Source organism: Pongo pygmaeus, chromosome 3 (genome assembly GCF_028885625.2).
Source record: "Pongo pygmaeus isolate AG05252 chromosome 3, NHGRI_mPonPyg2-v2.0_pri, whole genome shotgun sequence".
NCBI classification, from domain to species: domain Eukaryota; kingdom Metazoa; phylum Chordata; class Mammalia; order Primates; family Hominidae; genus Pongo; species Pongo pygmaeus.
In genome coordinates this window covers 152,076,864-152,100,294 of record NC_072376.2, presented here as the reverse complement: position 1 = coordinate 152,100,294, position 23,431 = coordinate 152,076,864, and the positions used below count along the sequence as shown (strand labels likewise).

Here is a 23,431-nt window from a genome sequence, read left to right as displayed (position 1 = left end):
AAAGCTCAATACATTCTTCATACTGCTGCTAGTATAAGTTTTCTAAAATGTACTTTGATTGTCATTTTCTTTTTTAAAAAATTTAATGACAGCCTATCATCGACAAATTGATTGTCATTTTCTTTCATAAAGCCCTTGTATTAATTATCACTACATTCTGGATAAAATCAAATGCCTTAAAGATACACATTCTCACCTTTTCAGTTTTAGCTCTTACCATGCCTTTTTTTTTTTTTTTTCCTCTTCTCCTGGTTCTCTAGCTTCCACAACTTGGTAAGGTTTACACTTTGCCTAAAAACCCAGCCCCTCTGTTTTTATCTGTGATCAGACATTTCTCTAGGAAGGATTTCTTGATCTTTCCGGTATTTATCAGTTTTATCATGTGGTACTATCCCATACTTGTGAGAGTTGTTATATTTGGTATGTGTATCATATTACCTTTCCAGCATTCACACTTTTCTAAATCTAGAATACCCAAATGTTTACTACAAGAAGATTAAGGGACTTACTAATAGAAGTCTGTTTAGCTATTGAGAGGTACTTTTATTTGATTCCCCTAAAATGTGAAAATTCCCTGATTGCATGGTAAAGATGCCTCTCTGTCTCTTTTAACTATAGTTATTAGCTGTTGATTGTTATTACCCTTAGTGTTGTGTTTTAGTTTGATTTTTTTGTATTTTTAAAATTGGTTTATAATCGTACATATTTTGGGGTACGTATGATATTTTGATACATATATATAATGTGTAATGATAAAGTCAGAGTAATTGGGATATCCATCACCTCAAACATTTATTTTTTGTTTTAAAAAGAGGTTTTTAACACAAATATGTTTCAAGGAGATGGTAGTAGTGGTGCAGAGGGTAGTTGTCTGTGAATGTCTATTTATAAAGAGGCCTATCACTCAGAGGGGGTCAACAGAACTTTTAATAGCTCTTACCTGTTAAATTTTGTAAGGTTTTCCCTTGTTTTTTTCCTTTTTTAAATTCAGTGGTCAGTTCTTAGATTGTAAGGTTTTTCAACCTTTTTGTGTCATGAACCTTTCTGGCCATAGGGTGAAGCCCATGAACTTTCTCTCGGAGCATTGTTTTAAAATATAAAGTAAAATATCTAGGATTAAAAAGGAACCATATATATTGAAATATAGTTATCAAGGCTGGGCATGGTGGCACATACCTGTAATCCCAGCACTTTGGGAGGCCGAAGCAGGTGAAACACCTGAGGTCAGGAGTTTGCAACCAGCCTGAGTAACATGGTGAAACCCCTTCTCTGCTAAATACAAAAAAAAATAGCCAGGCATGGTGGTGGCGCATGCCTGTAATCTGAGCCGCTTGGGAGGCTGAGGCAGGAGAATCACTTGTACCTGGGAGGCGGAGGTTGCAGTGAGCCGAGATCACGCCATTGCTCCAGCCTGGGCAACAAGAGTGAAACTCTATCTCAAAAAAAAAAAAAAAAAAAAAAAAAAAAAAATATATATATATATATATATATATAGTTATCAAACTATTTTAAATTGTGATATGTATCAATGCATGTGTTTCTGTATTAATAAATAATGAGTTCTAGTGACAGATATAATTTACTGCTATAATTTCAAAGTAGTGACAACCATAAATTAAATAGAGCGAGACCCTGTCTCAAAGAAAATAAACAACTGTAATATGATATGAAAATATCTGTGATTTATATTGGTCACGAAATCACAGATACTACTAAAACAACTGTGGTTTGTGCTTTTATTTAAAGAGCTAAATTTTAGTTAGAAGCTAAAAAACTATTGTTCCCAAGTCTCACCCATGTATTATTTTAACTGTCATCTACCTTTTTCATCATCCTTTCTTCCTCTATGTTCTGCCCTACTTCCATTCTCTTTTCTCTAATAATCCATACTAGGGATCTGAAAGCCAGTTTAAATATGTCACATTTTAAGTACAGTTTTATGATCCCTGCTGTATTCTTTTTTAAAGGAAAAAAAGCCTCTCAATTATGTAGTGGTAATTTTTCATATTCGTTAATGGAGTGAGAATATTTAATTTCTTTGGCTGAACATTTAATATATTTCTTTAAATGTTTATTAAATATTTTAATGACCTCTTTGTTGGTTTAAGATCCCTTCTATCTCCATGACAAAAATTTCCATGGCCAATGGTTCTTAAACTTAAGCATACATAAGAATTATCAGAAGGGCTTGTTAAAATACAGATTGTTGGACCCAGGATTTCTGATTCAGTGGATCTGTGGTAGAACTGGAGAATTTGCATTTCTAACAAGTCCCTAGGTGATAAGGCTGCTGTTGGCCAGGGATCGTTATTATTTTGAGGCAGGGTTTTACTCTGTTGCCCAAGCTGGAGTGCAGTGGTGCCATTATACCTCACTGCTACCTTGAACTCCTGGGATTAAGCAGTTCTCCCACCTCAGTCTCCCAAGTAGCTGGGACTACAGGTGTGAGCCACCACACCCAGCAATTTTTTTTATTATTTCTTTTTTGGTAGAGATGGAATCTCTGTATGTTGCCCAGGGTGGTCTCAAACTCCTGGTCTCAAGTGATCCTCCCACATTGGCCTCCCAAAGTGCTGAGATTACAGGTATGAGCCACAGTGCCTGGCCAGAATCATTTTTTGACAATCATTATCCCTAGAGTGTTGGAAATGATAGCACAGAAAGGGAGTTTCTGCCATTGTTAAAATTCAGTTAACTCTGTAGTTTCTTACTATATTATACCCATCATAAAAAATTGTTTTGGGGAGTAAAAGGATAGTAAAGTCCTTTCAGGTGTATGAAATAGTGTAACGCATCATTACTATTCATCATTAAGCATTCATTGAGCACCTAGTAAATGCAAGGCATTATTTTAAGGCACGGGGCTACAATGTAGACAAGAAAGGCAAAGTCTCTACATTTATGGTACTTAGAATCTAGTGGACAAAACACATAAGTTTGCACTACAGTAAAATTACTTTGTCACAAATCAAATTATATAACTTTTGAAATTGTTCTTTAAAGTAAATATATGGAATTAAGCTAAAATAATAAACTCATGAATTATTCTTTTCAAGCAGTTAAAGTAGTGGATAGTTTTTTTCCTCTGCCTTTCCATATGACAGTTATTAGGTACAATTGAGATAGTTAATTGGTAATCTTAACATTTATCATGTACACATTACCTATATTACTGCCATGGCTCTTAGAAAGTGAATAATTTGTTGTTGAATAAGACATGCTTTCTAGCCTCAAAGAAGCTTACTAAGTTGAGAAAAATGAGCATTCAAGCAAACAATAGTATTATAGAGTAGATAGGGTTGGGGAAAGGTGAGGGAAAGAATTGCTGAGTATGGTGGTGAATTCAAATGTTCCAGATTATATTATTGCTATTGTGGTAGGTCCCATTTAAATGTCATCATGAGAGTTGACAGTGAAGGCCTCTGGTTAGAGGCAGAGGAACAAGTCAAATGGAATTAAGTATTCCTAAATCTCATTATTTTTAATTTTTTATGTGTGTAACAATACCATAAAAAATCAGAAAGATTTTCCTGTCCTCATTGATGGAAAAATCAGGGAACAATGCTAAGAACTCAGCCTGTTTGCAGTAATTGGTTATGATTTGGGAGTGGGATTAGGAGGTGAAGTAGGACTAACTATGACTTTTTAAATTCTTTACATTCCTATATTTTTTCTTTCTTTTTTTTTTTTTTTTGAGACAGAGTCTCACTGTGTCTTCCAGGCTGGGGTGCAGTGGCACGATCTCAGCTCACGGCAACCTCGCCTTTCGGGCTCAAGTGATTCTCCTGCCTCAGCCTCCTGAGTAGCTGGGACTATAGGTGGGCACCACCACGCCTGGCTAATTTTTGTATTTTTAATAGAGACCGGGTTTCACCATGTTGACCAGGGTGGTCTCGAACTCCTGACCTCAAGTGATCTGCCCACCTCAGCCTCGCAAAATGCTGGGATTACAGGCATGAGCCACCGTGCCCAGCCAACGTTCCTGTATAGTTTTTTCATTGAGTATATCGAGACAAATGTAGCTTTATAGCCTTTATTTTCATTAGAATAACAGTTTTTTTTGTTTGTTTTTGTTTTTGTTTTTAAATGAAAGAAGTCCTATGCTGTTTTCTCCTGGTTTAAAGTCAGTGTTTGGTCATAATTGGGTGTTTGATTTCTTTTCACTTTGTAAATAAGCCAAAATATATACACTACTTGAAGGGAATGAGCAATTACATTTTTTATTTAACTAAAATACTTTTCATATGTTTTATATTAAACTGGGTGGTGATAATATGCAATTGTTTTTCAGGACTTAAGAATATCTTTAAACAATTATTTGTTAGTGAGTAGAAAAACAAACTCTTTGTCTCACTATACTCTCAACAGTTAACACAGAAGACCTCTGGGACGTCTGATTACCATGAAGTGTGTGGGATTTCTCCCGACCAATAAACTAGTCAGTCAGTTCTGTAGTGGACACCAGCTGGGTGTCCTCTAATTCAGTTCAGTTCTGACACTGTCTACTTGGAGATAGCATCAGATCCTCTGAGAAACACATTTACTAGTTTATCATAAAGGATATTTAAAGGATACAGATGAAGAAATGCATAGGGCGTGAAGTACTGGGAAAGGGTCATGGAGGTCCCATGCCCTCGCTGGGCATGCCACACTCCAGGAACCTCCACATGTTCAGCTATCAGGAAAGTCTCTGAACTCATTCCTTTTGGGTTTTTATGGAAGCTTCATTAAGTAGGCATGATTGATTAAGTCATTGGCTATTGGTGGTTGACTTAACCTTTAGCCCTGTTTCCTGAGGCCCAGAGGTTGGGAGTGGGGCTGAAAGTCCCAACCCTATAATCCTGCCTTGGTCTTTCTGGTGACCAGCCCCCATCCTGAAGATACCTAGGGGCTGCCAGCCATTAGTCAATCTTTAGCACACAAAAGGACACTTATTACTTTGGAGATTCCGAGGATTTTAGGACTTGTATGCCAGGAAATGGGGAGCAAGACTAAATATATATATTTCACACATATTTCACAATATCACAGCTAGAACTTGGGAGATTTTCTTATCACTAGATGAACTTGCAAAAGATCACGAGAAAGTCTTACATCAAAAAGAAAAGATTAGCCTGGGCAATATGGCAAAACCCCATCTGTACAAAAAATACAAAAATTAGTCGGGCATAGTGGCAGGTGCCTGAAGTCCCAGCCACTTGGAGGCTGAGGTGGGCAGATTGCTTGCACTTGGTAGGTCAAGGCTGCAGTGAGCTGTGATCCTGACACTGCATTCTGACAGAGCGAGACCCTGTCTCGGGAAAAAAAAAAAAAAAAAGAAAAACATTTATGTCTCCGATCTAGTTAGCAAAAAGATACTTCTTTTTTTTGGAGACGGAGTCTTGCTCTGTCGCCCAGGCTGGAGTGCAGTGGCACGATCTCAGCTCACTGCAACCTCCGCCTCCTGGGTTCAAGCAATTCTGCTGCCTCAGCCTCCCGAGTAGCTGGGACTACAGGCGCCCGCCACCACGCCTGGCTAATTTTTGTATTTTTAGTAGAGATGGGGTTTCACCATCTTGGCCAGGCTGGGCTAAAACTCCTGACCTCAGGTGTTCGCCCGCCTCAGCCTTCCAAAGTGCTGGGAATTCTGGCGTGAGCCAGCATGCCCGGCCGATACTTCCTTTTTTTTTTTTTTTTTGAGACGGAGTCTCCCTCTGTCGCCCAGGTTGGAGTGCAGTGGTGCTATCTCCGCTCACTGCAAGCTCCACCTCCCGGGTTCACGCCATTCTCCTGCCTCAGCCTCCCGAGTAGCTGGGACTACAGGCGCCCGCCACCACCCACCACGCCCGGCTAATTTTTTGTATTTTTTTTTTTTCGTAGGGACCGGGTTTCACTGTGTTAGCCAGGATGGTCTCGATGTCTTGACCTCGTGATCCACCCACCTCGGCCTCCCAAAGTGCTGGGATTGCAGGCGTGAGCCACTGCGCCCGGCCCCGATACTTCTTATATATGGTGGTTGACAAGTCTTTCAGGAAAATCTGAATTTTTTTCCCCATATCACCTTTTTTCTGATGTGTAATAGTTGGAAAATAAAGGCAGGATTTAGAATAATTACTGAGAATGAAAAACTTCTTTTGAAGAGGAAACCAAGAACTTGGTTCAAGAGGAGAAAGAAATTAAAAGGTGGTAATTTCTTTTTGAGACATTTACTTTCTTGAATAAACTTGACATCCCTTTTTTTTTTTCTATTTATCCTTTTCTCTAGGGACATTGGTCTATAGTTAGTATCTAGGTTTACAACATTAAGCTTTTTTCATTTTGTTTGGAAAAACAAGGCTGGCAGAATTACATTTGTTTTTAATTCCATTGCTGATATTACATACTTAGGAGGCTATCAGGTGCAAGTTATTTACTTGAGACAAGAAGCACCGATTATTTTGGCTAGGCTTCATCTGAAGGCCTATGTTCTGGGAAGGGAGGCCTCCATAAAAAAGGAAGAACCTTCAGTGACCTTTATCCTTGGGAATAAAAGTAAAGATCAGAAGCCAGTGCATTCAGTTTACCGTCTTAAAAAGGAGTCAAGTATTGTATAGGTCAGAGACCACTATTGTAAGATCATATAAATCCTATGTCTAATTTTGTTATCTTCTGTTTCTCCATAATAATTAGTACCAAGCACTTTACAAAAAGAATCCACATGTATTTATTTTGGAGGCCACAAGAAATGGGAAGGCTAATGAGAGACTCCTGTTAATTCTGCAGCTAGTCTTAAGGAAAACAGAACTCCAAAAAACAGAATAGCTGAAAGGAGAAGAAAGCAGACTGAATTCTTGTGCTTATCAAAGGAAGAACAAAAGAATAAGGAGTTGTCCTGGATCTGAGACCATTAAGTGGGGTTACCTGAGATGACCTGTGATGTGTGTGGCACTGTGGTTTTTTTTTATGTGAACTAGAGCAAGAAATTAGATATGGCCCCTCCTGTAAAGAAGCTCACTCATTTGTGGGGAAAATATTTAAGGAAACAACTCTTTATAACATAAGATTTAATATTAGTGTTATAAGAGTAAAGGAGAGAGATCTTAGCTATTCTGATGGGAAGTTTACATTTTAGTTGAGTTTGGGAGGATACATAAAATTTCATTGGGAAGAAAAGAATTTTCTAGTTGAGAAGTCATTTATTTATACCTTTTCCTACCTTCTCCCAGTCCATTACCAAATCATGTTAATTTTGCCTCCAAAGTATATCTTGAGTCTTCCTATCTTCATTGCTACTAGGCTAGTTCACTCTGTAGTTTTTTTACATGAGCTATGTTGATGGCCTTTGGCCTTCTAATCAGCCTGTTTTCATTATTGCCTCCTCTTCCTACCCCCAGCAATCTATGCTCACCGTAGTAGCCAAAGTGATTTAAAATATAAATTTGTAAGTGGAATAGTGATACTCCCTCCCTAAAATCTTTCAGTGGATTCTAATTGCACTTAAGATAAAATTCAGAGTATTTTTAAATTGTTTTCACTTAATTTTTATTTTTATTTTTTGTATTTCAGTGGATGCAGTTAAAAAAATGTTTTTTTAAAGAGTTATGGTCTTGTTATGATGCCCAAGCTGGAGTACAGTGGTTATGCACAGGTGCAGTCCCACTACTCATCAGGACAGGAGTTTTGACTTGCTCTGTTTCCAGCCTGGTCTGGTTCACCTCTCCTTAGGTAACCTTGTGGTCCCTCACATTTATGCCGAACTTAGTGCAGATACCCAATTGACTTAGTGCACTATAGCCCAGAATTTCTGGACTCAGGTGATCCTCCTGCCTCCGCCTCCCAAGTAGTTGGGACCACAGGCATGTGCTGCTGCGCCTGGCAGGAGTTTTTAACATGGTCTTTAAGACAGTGAATAATTTGGCTTCTCACATTCATCTAGAAACAATAATAGCCACCCCCAAAAAAGACAAAAAAAAGACAGCTCTAACATTTAAAGTTTCTTTACTATGTTGCCAGGAATTGTTTTTAGGGTTTTACATATTAACATTACATATTTCACACTCTCCACCCTAGGCCGAATAACTTTTCCAAGGCTAGATAGCTGTTTAAGTGGTAGAAGCAAGGATTTAACCCAGAGCCCAAGCTCAAGCATTGTACTCTGATGAATTATATAATATCCCTTCCCCTCACAATACAAATTATTGTAATCACAGTGCTCCTTTCATCCTTCCATTAATCCAAACTCTTGACCTCCACAGGGTGTTCACGCATGCCATTTTCTGTCTGGAGTAGATTATTTTCTAGTTTTCAATGTCTAACTCCTGGTTGTCCTTTAGATTATAGTTTAAATGTCACTTTCTCACAGAGAAAGAGGCCTTGGCTGATATTCTTAAATCTCAATTAGGACTGTTCTGTTATTTTTTATCATAGCCCTCCATTATTTAATGTGTTTTGTTTGTAGCACCTACAACTTGTCATGCATTCAGTTCCCACCATTAGGTAGTAGATACCTTCCAAGAAGTTCGAATCACATAAAACCTGGCATTAATGTGAGGTTAATGAAATGGCCTGGGTCAGTCTGGGTATAGGAGGAAGAGGTGTGTGTATGAAATGAGTTCCAGAATTCAGACTAAGGTATCCAAAATCAGTCTAAGGTCCAGCTGTGGTTTGGTGCCACCTGGTGGTAGTTGTGTACTCCTGGGACTGCTTTTTGAGGATAGGATGGAAGATGGGAGCCAATTATCAGTTCATGTATTTAGGAAGTTTTACTTGACTATATTTATATTTGTGCTCGTTTGCTTAATGTTTCCACACTGTGCTCCATAAAGTCAGAGACTATATCCATTGTGTTTACTGGAATTTCTCAGGGCCAGGAACCCAGTAGTTTTCAATAAAATATAGTTTATTGAATGAGAACACATCATGAACCAGAAAGGATTGCCAAGAACTTTGTATTTTATTTAGACACTGCCCGTCAGTGTAGTTTACTGCTTGTCAGTGTAGTTTAACTAGAGTTTAGGCTATATAGACAGGTATGGTTGAGAGATAAGGCTAGACAGGTAAAGGTACAGTGGGACCAGATTGTGATGGCCCTTGAATAAAATAGTGAGGAACTGTGTGAAACATTATTTGGAAAAGATGAGAAGTGAAAAGAGGGACATTTATTTTAAACATCCAGAACATAGAAGACGTAGCTTTCAAAATACTAACTTTGGGATAGGTTAGGGAATAAACTAAACTTGACCAATTTAATAAAAGGCAACAAAGGAGAATAAAATGATGGAATAGAAATAATAAATCAAGATAGAAGTAAGTACAAAATATATCAGAAATTATATTAAAATTATCCCCTATTGTGATCACAAGACAAGAACCTGTGTTATTTATAATACATGCATAAAGCAAAATTAAATGAGTGGAAACAGCTAATATATAACAGATAAACCAAAATTAAGTTTTAAAAATATCGGCCGGGCATGGTGGCTCATGCCTGTAATCCTAGCACTTTGGGAGGCCGAGGCGGGTGGATCATGAGGTCAGGAGTTCAAGAGCAGCCTGGCCAAGATGGTGAAACCCCATTTCTACTAAAAATACAAAAAATTAGCCGGGCGCGGTGGCAGGCGCCTGTAGTCCCAGCTACTCAGGAGGCTGAGGAAGGAGAATCATTTGAACCCGGAGGGTGGAGGTTGCAGTGAGCCGAGATCGTGCCACTGCACTCCAGCCTGGGTGACAGAGTGAAACTCCGTCTCAAAAAAAAAAAAAAAAAAAAAAAAAAGTTTTAAAGATAGAAAAATCTGTTTACCAGAAAAATACTAATCAAAGGGAGCTGGTATAATAAAATAGAATTTAGGGTGAACATTTTTAATTGGGACAGAGAGATACTCTTTATACTGCTAAAAGAAACAATCTAGAAAACAGAATCATCATAAACTTATATGCATCTAGCAACACAGCCTTGAAATACCACTTAAAACAAAAATTTTTAGGAAAACTAGACATGTCTACAAAATAGTGGGACATCTTTGTCAAAGTGGAAAAAAGCATATATGAAATTAAAAATGGTATCAAAGAATTCAACTACAAAGGGCTTAACAAACTTTGTAAATTGGAGATATATAGGACATTGTACCTAACCTAATAGAAACTTAAACATTTTTTAGTTATGTATAAGTCAGTTTTTAACCATGTACTATTCCACAGAGGAATGTTAACAATGTCTAGAAAATCAGTGTCATACAAAATACGTTATTTCAGCCAGGCATGGTGGCTCATGCCTGTAATCCTAGTGCTTTGGGAGGCTGAGGCAGGAGGATCACTTGAGGCCAGGAGTTTGAAGCCAGGCAGGACAATATAGTGAGACTCTGTCTCTGTAAAAAGTAAATTAGCTGGGCATGGTGGCACTCACCTATAGGCCACATTGTACTCCAGCCTGGGTGACAGCTAGACCTTCTCTCTAAAAAGAAAATCAAACAAAATATTTTGTCATGATGTAAGAATATTAGAAAACAATGAAAAAGACAAAATAATAATACTGGAAACTAAAAATTAGTGGATCAAAAAAGAAATGAAAATGTTAAAATACTTATAGCTAAATAACATTGAAAGCATTGCATATTTTTTTCTTTACTTTTATTTATTTATTTTTTTTTTGAGACAGAGTCTTGCTGCATCACCCAGGTTGGAGTGCAGTGGCGTGATCTTGGCTCATTGCAACCTCTGCCTTCTGGGTTCAAGCGATTCTACTGCCTCAGCCTCGCGAGTAGCTGGGATTACGGGCATATGCCACCACACCCGGCTAATTTTTGTATTTTAGTAGAGACGGGGTTTCACCCATATTTGCCAGGCTGGTCTTAAACTCCTGACCTCAAGTGATCTGCCCACCTTGGCCTCCCAAAGTGCCACCGCGTCTGGCCGAAAATATTGCACATTAAAACTTGGAATGCAGCTGGGTGTGGGTGCACACCTGTAATACCGGTTGGGAAGCTGAGCTGGGAGAACCACCTGAGCCCAGGAGTTCAAGGCTGCAGTGAGCCATGATTGTGCCACTGTACTCTCCAGCCTCTGTGACAGAGTGAGACCCTGTCTCAAACAAACAAACAAACAAAAAAACCAAAAAGTTGGAATTTCGCTTAAGCAGAACTCACTACGAAATATAATAGCTTTGAATGTATTTATTGGAAAATAAGAAAGATTGATATAATCAGCATATACCTAGATCTACATGTTAATATAGGACCAACAGAATAAATCCAAGTAAAGTAGAGGTAAGTTAAAAATAAAGATGAAAGTCAATATTAATAAATAGAAAATAAAACAGTACTAGATTATTAATAAAACCAGAAACTAATAAAATGGAAGAACCTCTGTAAAGACAGATTAAAGAAAAATGAGTACTCTGAAGAACAAAAATATGGCCAACGGAATAAGAAGTTTAAAAACCATGAAAGAATACTATGAAAAAACTGTTGCCAAGGAATTTAAAAACCTGTGAAAGGATAATGTTAAAATTTTATAGTTTAGGCCAAGCACTGTTGCTTACACCTGTAATCCTAGCACTTTGGGAGGCTGAGGTGGGCAGATTGCTTGAGTCCAGGAGTTCGAGACCAGCCTGCAACATGGTGAGACCTCCTAGCTACAAAGAATTAAAAAAAAAAAAAAAAAAAAAAAAAGCTAGGTATGGTGGTGTACACCTGTAGTCTCAGCTACTCAGGAAGCTGAGGCAGGAGAATCGCTTAACTTGGGAGGTGGAGGTTGCAGTAAGCCGAGATCACACCACTACACTAGAGCCTAGGCAGAGTGAGACCCTGTCTCAAAAAACAAAACAAAACTGTAATTTATAAGTGACTCAAGAAGAAATAGAAAGCCCAGGCAAATTAATAACCATTCAATTTCTTTAATCTTACATATGCATCTTCCTCATATACACATTTAAATAAAGTCCATTATAACATGTGGAAAAAGTATTAAAAAAAAGTCCATCAGACCCAGATTTATTACTAAAATTTCAGAGGATACATAATACTTGTCATATATAAACTATCACAGAAGAATAGTAAAACAGGGAAAGCTTTCCAACTCATTTTATGAAGTTAGTATAACCTTAACCTTGAAACTTATCCAATATAAAAACAGAATTTTTTTTTTTTGGGGTCAAACTTATATATGCTCATAGCTACAAATGTTGTTTTTTTGTATGTATGACAGAGTCTTGTTCTGTTGCCCAGGCTGGAGTGCAGTGGCGTGATCTCAGCTCACTGCAACCTCCACCTCCCGGGTTTAAGCGATTCTCCTGCCTCAGCCTCCCGAGTAGCTGGGATTACGGGCGTATGCCACCACACCTGGCTAATTTTTGTATTTTTAGTAGAGACGGGGTTTCACCGTTTCTACAGGCGTGCGCCACCATGCCCAGCTAATTTTTGTACTTCAGTAGAGATGGGGTTTCACCATGTTGGCCAGGCTGATCTTGAACTCCTGACCTCAAGTAATCCACCCGCCTTGGCCTCTCAAAGTGCTGGGATTACAGGCATGAGCCACTGTGCCTGGCCAATCATAGCTACAAATATTCTAAATAAAGAATAGCAAATGAAATCCATCATTGATTTAAAAATACTTAATGACTAAATTCATAATAGGAAGGCAAAGATGGCTATATATTAAAAAGTTAATTATTGTAGTAGCCATGTGACTGAAGGAGAATACTCATGTAATCATCTCTATAGATTAAAAAAAAAATTGTTAAAATTTAAAATCTGCTGAGGATAAAATACTCTTAATCTGGATTGGAACCCGATAAAGAGTATATATTAAAAATCTATAGCAGGCTGGCACAGTGGCTTATGCCTGTAATCCCAGCGCTTTGGGAGGCCGAGGTGGGCAGATCAGTTGAGGTCAGGAGTTTGATACTAGCCTGGCCAACATGGCGAAACTCTGTCTCTATTGAAAATACAAAAATTAGCTGGGCATGGTGTTGCATACCTGTAATCCCAGCTACTTGTGAGGCTGAGGTGCGAGAATTGCTTGAATCTGGGAGGTGGAGGTTGCAGTGAGCTGAGATTGTGCCACTGCACTCCAGCCTGGGCAACAGAACAAGACTCTGTCTCAAAAAAAAAACAAAAAACAATCTACAGCAAATATCATGCTTAATGGAGAAAGAAGATGCCAGCTATCAACTTTACTAACTAGAATTATTATTGGAGGTTCTAGCCAATGCAATGAGATGGGGAAAAAAAGGCATAAAGATCAGAAGAGAAGAAACAAAATTGTTATTATTTACAGATGACTTAATTAACACATAAAATTTAAGAGATGATCCAGATAAACTGTTAACATTGCTAAGAAGTTTCATCAGGTTTGCTGTATGCAAGAGCAATAATCAATAAGAAAATGAAACAAAAGATCCCATTGATAATAGTAAAAAAACAAAAACAAAACAAAACACCCTTTACTAGGGACCTAAGAATAACTCTAAGATACATAAAGATAAATAAAGAAATCTAAAATTAGATCCCTATTTCATATCCCCTCATTTTACTCATTTTTTAAAATGACATTAATTTTTTTACACAACAGTCTTATCTTCCTCAGAAATAAGCATCACATTTAAATTGATTAATGTATATTTTCTTAGTTTGTTGAGGTGGTATGTCCTGTTGTATATAATTAAAATTTATATAAATGGTGTTATGTATCTTACTCTGTTACCTACTTTTTAAAGTAAGCAGTGTTCCTAATATCCTTGCATGTTGCTTTGTATATATCTTATTTGTTGCTCAAACTGCTGCAGTGTACCCCTTTTAAACATCCACCTCATTTTACCTTTCTACTTACTCAGTAATAAATAACCTTCAGTCCCTACTTTTATCCTCGTGCTGCAAACCACTCCAAAATTCATTGACTTGAAACAAGAACCAGTTACTGTTTCTCTCAGACTTATGGGCTGGTTATGTGGCTCTGCTGTGATGGCTTTGGTCCTGTATCTGTGGTCATCTGTGGATCAGCTGGGAACTAACTGATCTAGGAGGGCCTTAGCTAGGACAACTCAGCCCTCCTTTTGTCTTTCCAGTTATCTTATTTCTTTTTCGTTTCTTAAGATGTTAGTTGCCGGGTGCGGTGGCTCACGCCTGTAATCCCAGCACTTTGGGAGGCCGAGGTGGTGGATCACCTGAGGTTGGGAGGTCGAGACCAGCCTGACCAACATGGAGAAACCCCGTCTCTACTAAAAATACAAAAAATTAGCCGGGCATGGTGGCACATGCCCGTAATCCCAGCTACTCAGGAGGCTGAGGCAGAAGAATCGCTCGAACCCGAGAGGTGGAGGTTGCAGTGAGCGGAGATCACGCCATTGCACTCCAGCCTGGGCAATGACTTAAACTCTGTCTCAAAAAAAAAAAAAAAGGATGTTAGTCAAGAACTCCAGTATTATGTGAAAGTGATATTTTAAAAAGAGTAATAATATTAATGGCCATCCCTGTTTTCCTAATCTTGAAGGGAATGTATCTGAAGTTTCAACTTGAAATTGTTATAGGCTTTAGTATATAATGTATACCAAGTTAAGGAATTCTCTTCTATTCCTTTTGTTTTGTGTTAATTATGAGTCCTGTCAAGTGCTTTTTTGGCATTTGATAAGTCATTTTTCTCTTTTACTCTATTAATATGGTCAGTTGATGGATTTTCAGATGTTGAAGTCTTGTCGTTTGAGGATAAATGTTACTCATCATTTTGCTTTGCGTTGCTTTAAGTTAAGGAGTCTTGGAATCTATTCATAAGTGAAGTGGAACCATAATTTTCTTTTCCTGTCTTTATCTGCTTTTGGAATCAAGATTACACTAGGCTCATAAAATAATCCAGGTAGCTTTCACTTATTTTTCTCTTCTATCTTCTGCAAACAGCTTGTATAAGTTAAGAGTTAATTTTGAAATTTGCTAGAATTTGCATAAAAAATATTCAAGCCTGGGTGTGTGTTTGTTTGTTTTTTGTGGAGGGAAGGTTTTGTATTATGTTTTAATTTTTTTACTATTTACTGGCCGGGCGCGGTGGCTCACGCCTGTAATCCCAGCACTTTGGGAGGCCGAGGTGGGCGGATCACGAGGTCGGGAGATCGAAACCATCCTGGCTAACACGGTGAAACCCCGTCTCTACTACAAATACAAAAAATTAGCCGGGCATGGTGGCAGGCGCCTGTAGTCCCAGCTACTCGGGAGGCTGAGGCAGGAGGATGGCGTGAACCTCTCCTCAAAAAAAAAAAAAAAAAAAAAAAAATTTCTTTACTTTTACTATTCTATTCAATTTTGTATGTGTATGCGTGTGCCTACTGGGAATTTTATATACTTCTAGTAGTTTATATGTTTCATTCAGATGTCAGCTTTAGTAGCATATAATTGTTCATAATACTATTTTTAAATTATTATTATTATTATTATTATTTATTATTTTTTTTTTGAGACGGAGTCTCTCTCTGTCGCCCAGGCTGGAGTGCAGTGGCGCGATCTGGGCTCACTGCAAGCTCCGCCTCCCAGGTTCACGCCATTCTTCTGCCTCAGCCTCCCGAGTAGCTGGGACTCCAAGCGCCCGCCGCCATGTCCGGCTAAGTTTTTGTATTTTTTAGTAGAGACGGGGTTTCACGATGTTAGCCAGGATGGTCTCGATCCAGTCAGGATGGGGTTTCATCACGTTGCCCAGGCTGGTCTCAAACTCCTGACCTCAGCTGATCCACCCGCCTCCGCCTCCCGAAGTGCTGGGATTAGAGGTGTGAGCCACCACGCCCGGCCCTGTGTTATGTTATGTTGTTATGTTTTGTGTTATGTTATGTTATGTTATGTTATGTTATGTTATGTTATGTCACCTCACGTCACGTCACTTCACGTCACTTCACGTCATTTCACTTCACGTCACCACGTCACGTCACTTCACGTCACGTCACTTCACGTCACGTCACGTCACTTCTTCACTTCTTCACTTCACTGCTTCACTTCACTGCTTCACTTCACTTCACAGATGGAGTGTCACTCTGTTGCCCAGGCTAGAGTACAGTGGCATGATCTCGGCTCACTGCAACCTCCGTTTCCCGGGTTCAAAAGATTCTCCTGCCTCTGCCTCCCAAATAGCTAGGATTAAGTCGCCTGCCACCATGCCCAGCTAATTTTTGTATTTTTAGTAGAGACAAGGTTTCACCATGTTTGCCAGGCTGGTCTTGAACTCCTGACCTCGGGTGATTCAACCGCCTCGCCCTCCCAAAGTGCTGGGATTACAGGGGTGAGCCACCACACCCGGCCTATTTTATTATTTTGAAATATCAATTGTATCTGTGGTTATTTCCCCCTTTTTGTTCCATGTTATTTATATATATATATATTTTTTCTATATATAAATAATATGTATATTCTATTTGCTTGACAACCTTTGCCAAAGTCTGTTTATTTTATTAATCTTTTCAATGTCATCTTCTGGTTTTGTGAATCTTCTGTATTTTTGAAAAGTATTATTTTCTGGCTAGGTACAGTGGCTCATGCCTGTAATCCCAACACTGTGGGAGGCCAAGGTGGGAGGATCGTTTGCATCCAGCAATTCGAGACCAGCCTGGGCAAGTGATCCTCCCACCTCTACAAAAAAATAAAAAATTATCCGGGTGCAATGGTACACACCTGGAGAGTCCCAGCTACTTAGGAGGCTGAAGTGAGAGGTTCACTTGAGCCCAGGAGGTTGAGGCTGCACTGAGTTGTGATAGCAGCGCTGCACTCAGCCTGGGCAACAGAGTGAGACCCTGTCTCAAAAAAAAATTACTATTTTCTATTTCATTTTTCCTGCTTTTTATTATTTATTCCTTCTAGTTTCTTTAGGTTTGCTATGTTGCTTTTTCCATCTGTGAATCAATTGCTGAGCTTGTTTATTTTTAAACCTTTTATTTCTTTACTAAGTACTGTTGTAATTAAATCACACAGTTTGATATGTTGCATTTTTTATTGTAATTCGTTTCTAGATATTTCTTAGTTTCTTTATGATTTCCTTTTTATTCCAAGGATTCTTTAACATATACTATAAGAAGGTCGGGCGCGGTGGCTCACGCCTGTAATCCCAATATTTTGGGAGGCCGAGCCAGGCGGATCACGAGGTCAGGAGATCGAGACCATCCTGGCTAACACGGTGAAACCCTGTCTCTACTAAAAGTACAAAAAATTAGCGGGGCATGGTGGCGGGCACCTGTAGTCCCAGCTACTTGGGAGGCTGAGGCAGGAGAATGGCGTGAACCCGGAAGGTGGAGCTTGCAGTGAGCCGAGATTGCGCCACTGCACTCCAGCCTAGGCGACAGAGTGAGACTCCATCTCAAAACAAAACAAAACAAAAAAAAACATATACTATAAGGGAAAACATTAATTTCACTACATCAAAACTTGATATTTTTCCCAGCACTTTGGGAGGCCGAGGCAGGCGTATCACTTGAGGCTGAGAGTTTGAGACCAGCCTGGCCAACATGGCAAAACCCCAGCTCCACTAAAAATACAAAAATTAACTGGGTATGGTGGTATGTGCTTGTAATCCCAGCTACTCGGGTGGCTGAGGCACGAGAATCGTTTGAGCTGGGAGGCGGAGGTTGCAGTGAGCCAAGATAATACCACTATACTCCCGCCTGGATGACAGACCCAGACCCTGTCTCAAGAGTAAAAAAGTCAAACAGCAGGCTGGCAGAAGATACTTGCAACATAAATCTGAATTGTTATTTAGAATATATTAACATTCTATAGATCAATAAGACAAAAAATGCCTTTATAGAAAAATGGCCAAGGACATGAATAGTCTATTCACAGGGGAAATGTTAATGGCCAGTAAGTATTTGAAAAAATGTTTATCCTTAATACTTATATACACGCATATTAATACAACAATGAAAAATTTCTTGTTACTCAACACATGGCAGAAATTTAAAAAGTCAGCTTATATCTTGAATTGACAAGCGTGTGAGAAAAATCGTAACTCTACCAAACCACTGGACTTGCATAGCCACTTTGGACAGAATTACATCAAATTAAAATTGTACTGATAAGCTGGGTGTGGTGGTGTGTGCCTATAGTCTTAGCTACTCAGGAGACAAATGGGAGGATATCTTGAGACCAGTAGTTCAAGACTACCTTGGGCAACATGGCTAGACCCTTGTCTCTAAAATTATTTTTAAAAATTAGCCAGGCATGGAATATGACTGTAGTCCTAGCTACTTAAGAGGCTGAGGTGGAAGGTCTCTTGAGTCCAGAAGTTCAAGGCTGCAGTGAATTATGGTCATGCCACTATTCTCTAGCCTCAGTGACAGAGTGAGACCCATACCAAAAAAGCAAAAAACAAAATACTTACTTTATGACCTAGAAACTCTGTCGGTATATGATGTGGAGAGACTCTAGCATACATGTTTAAGAAAATGTAATTTTTTTTTGCAGAAATATTTATAAAAGTGAGAATTGGAAACTATTTGCTAATGTGATGAATAACTTTATTAGATAATGTGATGAATAACTTAGATAATGTGATGAATAAAATGGGGTAAATGCATACACTGGAATACTTTGTAGCATTTAAAAAGAATAGCTATATTTACTTACACTGACATGGACAGAATGTAAATCTTGAATGATAAATACATTTTAGAATGGCATATATAGTTTAATGACATTTATATACCTAGAGCATGTAAAATAATACTGTATGTCATTCAGGGATACATACACAAACACATATGTATGTAAATATATACACATGTGAAGGTATAAAAAAATAGAATGGAAGAATATACACTAAACTCATGATAGCAGTTTCTCTGCAGAGATGGAATGGGGTCTGGGGGTCGTATTCAAAAATGCTGTCTTCATCTGTTATATGTTATTTCTTGGGGTAAAACAATCTTACAGCATAAATGAGTAGTTGTAGGTTCTGGTTGAGAAGGGGATATGACTATGTTACATTATTTTTAGCAATTTCCTGTATGGTTTAAATCCCCCTAAAAATATATAAGAGATGGGTTCTTAAACTAGGAACATAGATGACTAAGATTTCTAACCTGGTAAGATGATGGTTATTGATAGAATAAATAAATGAAATCTGTAGATAAAGGATCTTTAGGTATCGGTTATTCAAGTAGAGATGTTTATTATACAATTGGAAATTAGGACCTATATATTTTTTTAAAAAGTAAATCAGGACTTGATAATGCTGATTTTTGAATCAGTATAGAAATAGTATTGAAAGTCCTTGGCCAGGCACGGCGGCTCACACCTGTAATCCTAGCACTTTTGGGAGGCCGAGGTGGGCAGATCACCTGAGGTCAGGAGTTGGAGACCAGCTGACTAACATGGAGAAACCACGTCTCTACTAAAACTGCAAAATTAGCTGAGTGTGGTGGTGCATGCCTGTAATCCCAGCTACTCTGGAGGCTGAGGTAGGAGACTCGCTTGAACCTGGGAGGCGCAGGTTGCGGTGAGCCAAGATCACGCCATTGCACTCCAGCCTGGGCAACAAGAGCGAAACTCTGTTTCAGAAAAAAAAAAAAAAAAGAAAGAAAGAAAAAAAAAAGTCCTAGGTGGGGGTGGATAATACCATTTTGGAGAGAGTGGAGAATGAAGAGAGAAGGTGGCTAAGGATCATACTTTGGGCAAACAGTCACATTTAACGGTTGTGTAGAAGTGGGTGAAGACAACTGAAAAGAAATAGGAAGAAACAAAAGTCAGACAGTTTACTATCATGAAAATCAAACGAAGGGAAGGATTTCAATAAAGGGGTAGTCAACAATATTTGGAGAAGTAGTAAGATGGAGACTGAGAAGAGGTCACTGGATTTGGCAATTAAAAACTCAGTATTGACATTGGAAGAATTTTTCAGTGGGTAGAGTTCAGAAAGTATTGTAAGAAAGGAAGAAATTAGTTAATCTAAATATTCCTTTTGGAATTAAATGAGATTTGACTAGTATATTTTCAGTTAAAATTTTTATTGTAATTTTTTTTTTTTTTTTAGACAGTCTTGTTCTGCTCCTAGGCTGGAGTGCAGTGGTGTGATCTCAGCTCACTGCAACCTTCCTCTCCTGGGTTGAAATGATTCTCCTGCCTCAGTCTCCCGAGTAGGTGGGACTACAGGCATGCGCCACCACACCCAGCTAATTTTTGTATTTTTAGTAGAGACGGGGTGTCACCACGTTGGCCAGGATGGTCTCAAATTCCCAACCTCAGGTGATCCACCCACCTAGGCTCCCCAAAGTGCTGGGATTACAGGCGTGAGCCACCGTGACCAGCCTAAAATTTTTCATAAACATGCTAAACAAGAATTATATATGGGCCCTTGTAAAGTTTCACAAGAATTGCAAATTTTTTTCCCAGTGTATTCAAAGTACTACATATTCTTTGATGATAATAACTCAGACCCTTGAAATCAGTTGTCATAAATGTTGTTTAAACTATAGAGATCATTAACTATTTTAAGTTATGTACATTTGGGTGCTTAATAGATGCTATTTTAAAAAGTTGTTTGTGGCCTTGCGCGGTGGCTCACGCCTGTAATTCCAGCATTTTGGGAGGCTGAGGAGGGCGGATCACGAGGTCAGGAGATCGAGACCATCCTGGCTAACACGGTGAAACCCCTTCTCTACTAAAAATACAAAAAATTAGCCGGGCATGGAGGCGGGTGCCTGTAGTCCCAGCTACTCAGGAGGCTGAGGCAGGAGAATGGCGTGAACCTAGGAGGCGGAGCTTGCAGTGAGCCGAGATCACGCCACTGTACTCCAGCCTGGGCGACAGAGCGAGACTCTGTCTCAAAAAAAACAAAACAAAACAAAACAAAAAAAAAACAACAAAAAAACGTGTTTGTCTAACACCCAATAGAAGAGACTAGCTGCAGGGCTGGGCACAGCAGATCGTGCCTGTAATCCCAACACTTTGGGAGGCCAAGGACGGAGGATTGCTTGAGGCAAGGAGTTGACGACCAGCCTTGATAACATAGCGAGACCCTGTTTCTATAAATGAATGAATTAATGAATTAATTAATGACTAGCTGCAATACTTAGCTGACAGTCTTCTAAGAGTGGCTGCTAAGAATTGGATAGAATGGTTTGTCTAGTATAAATGATAAAGTGAAGAATCAACAAGTCTCAAGGAGAGCCTGGCCCAGGGATAAGTTAAAATGCAAAAAACATGAACCTAAGTCAGATCACACCTAAGCTAAGTATGTATCAAAAACAGTAAGTACTGGACCCTTGTCAGAAGACTTTCATGGTTCATGCCTCAAAATGAATGCTATTGTACATATGACAGAAGGACTTACAATAAAATTACTTTTAGGAGTTATGATCCTCTGAGAATCTAAAATTAGCCATAGTCCTTTTCCTCTGAAAAAATAAGCATTTCGTTAACAAAAATTTGCCTCTTTGAACCCCTATTAAAAATTTACGCCTTATGAAGGCTTTTATAATTATAAATAATTTAACATCCTTGGGTGGTAATTATACCCACTGTATATACACCCTATTATTTAATTTCATGTATAAGCAGTCTTGTGTATCGTATTGTCTCTAAGACTTTCACCCTTGGTGGGTGGGGAGTTCTGTATGAATTGAGAAGGCTTAATTTCTTCTTTTTGTTATATAATTTAGTGCTACGAGCTTAATAAGCACCTATAACAGAAACTTGCTTAAACTAAGTACTGGATGATAATTTGTTGAATAAGTGAATTAGTTTATGACTATGGGTTCGAAGATCTTCATTTTAATAATATTTTATACAACCTGACTATTAAATAAATCAGTAATATAAAAAGCTCAAATAGACATTTAAGCAGTAGTATAAAATATATGAAATAATTCATCTTTTTTCTTTGTACATGTGTAGACTGCACCTGTAACTATTGTCTATTTTCTGATGTTGACAGACCAAGCTTTACTTGGTACTCCTAAATTATATGATTCCAGCTTGTTGTCCTTCACAGACATATTTTTCTTACGGTTTTCTTGACCGTTTTTTCCCTAAACATGCTCAAGGTACCAACTTTGAATTTCATTGTTTAGTTGTATGAGAAAAACTTGGCAGCTTGGCCTCTTCCTATTCTCTCATTCACTTCTCAAAACTTTTTTCTTCCATTTTTCTCAACTTCCCATTGCTTTACCTTTGACATGAAAAAAAGTCAACCATTTTGCAGTTTATAATACTATAAATATAATAGTAGTAAAATGGATTTAACTTTTTTTATAACTTCTAAATTTTACAGAAGACTCTTTTGTATGAGTTTTGACCTTGAAGTAATAAGACACTTTGTAACCTTTGTTAAGTAACTTCTTGGGGCCTCAGTTTCCCAATGTGTAAAGTGAAGGAGTGGACTAACTCTGTGGTTCTCAAATAACTAGCCGGAGTGCAGTGGTGCGATCACAGCTCACTGCAACCCGAAACTCCTGGGCTCAAGAAAATGGCCTGCCTTAGACTTAAGTTGCTAGGTGCACAGGTGCACCACAATGCCCAGCTAAGGATGATGCTTACTTTAAATTGATTGGCAATAAAATATAAAAGCTACCATGTAGTTCATTTTGTCCCATACATGGCAGGTTTATCTAATTCAAGAAAGAGATCCTTATTTAAAGAGGAGTTTTACTTTGGAAATAGCATGTACGTTCTTTTTTGGGAGAGAGAGGATCATGGTGATAGAGGTAGGGTAAAAGGACCAAGAGAATAAATGAATATTAGGAGAAATGAGAAAAAATAGTCATGGGCTATGTAAATCCATTCTGATGCTGCACGCATGTTGGGCAAGCTTTTATAAAATGATATCGCATTAATGTTACCACTGAAAACATTTTTTTCTCTACACAGTTCAGTCAATTCGGATCATAAAAATTGTCACCTTGTTATTTTAAATTTGTAACTGCCAGATCTTTTTGTTTATTCAGCAAATACTTATTGAGCACTTACTCTGTAGGAGGCACTGTTCCTTTATGTAAGTTTTGTGTGCAAACAACTTTAGCATAACCCTTTGTTTCAAAAAATTTATGTATTATTAAATTCTGAAACCAGGGAAGCATTTTAATGAAGCGTTATTCGTCATTATATTGGTTTGATTTCTTGTGTTCAGTAAATTTATAGTCATTAAATTGGCGATTTATCTCCCTCGTCCATTGTATTTTAATGTGTATTTGTAATTAGGTTAGTTTTCAGCAAGAATTACTTTTTTTTTAAGTAAATGACAATATAAATTTGTTTCCAAATGAGCCAAACACAAATGAAAGGGTACATGAATTTCATGATTAGCATATTGGGGGAGTCTAATCCAGAGGTTGGTGTGTTCTGTTTACTAAATACCCGTTTACTGTGCTCTCTGACACTTCTGTTAAGGGAAAAGGACGAAGTTGGCCTCAGAAAGTAGTTGGAAACTCCTTACTTTACAAGTAATGCTTTCAGAGTATGTTCTAGGTATGACTTTGTTGGTGTTCCTGTGTTAAAAATGCAGATGTTTGAAGTGAACTGGT

At 38.3% G+C, this 23,431-nt stretch overlaps 1 protein-coding gene across 7 annotated transcripts in view; it reads left to right on the top strand.

Moving 5' to 3' along the window:
- The window catches only part of ELF2 (E74 like ETS transcription factor 2), a 130,447-nt gene that overhangs the window by 80,062 nt on the left and 26,954 nt on the right, over positions 1–23,431 (top strand). The window lies entirely within an intron of this gene.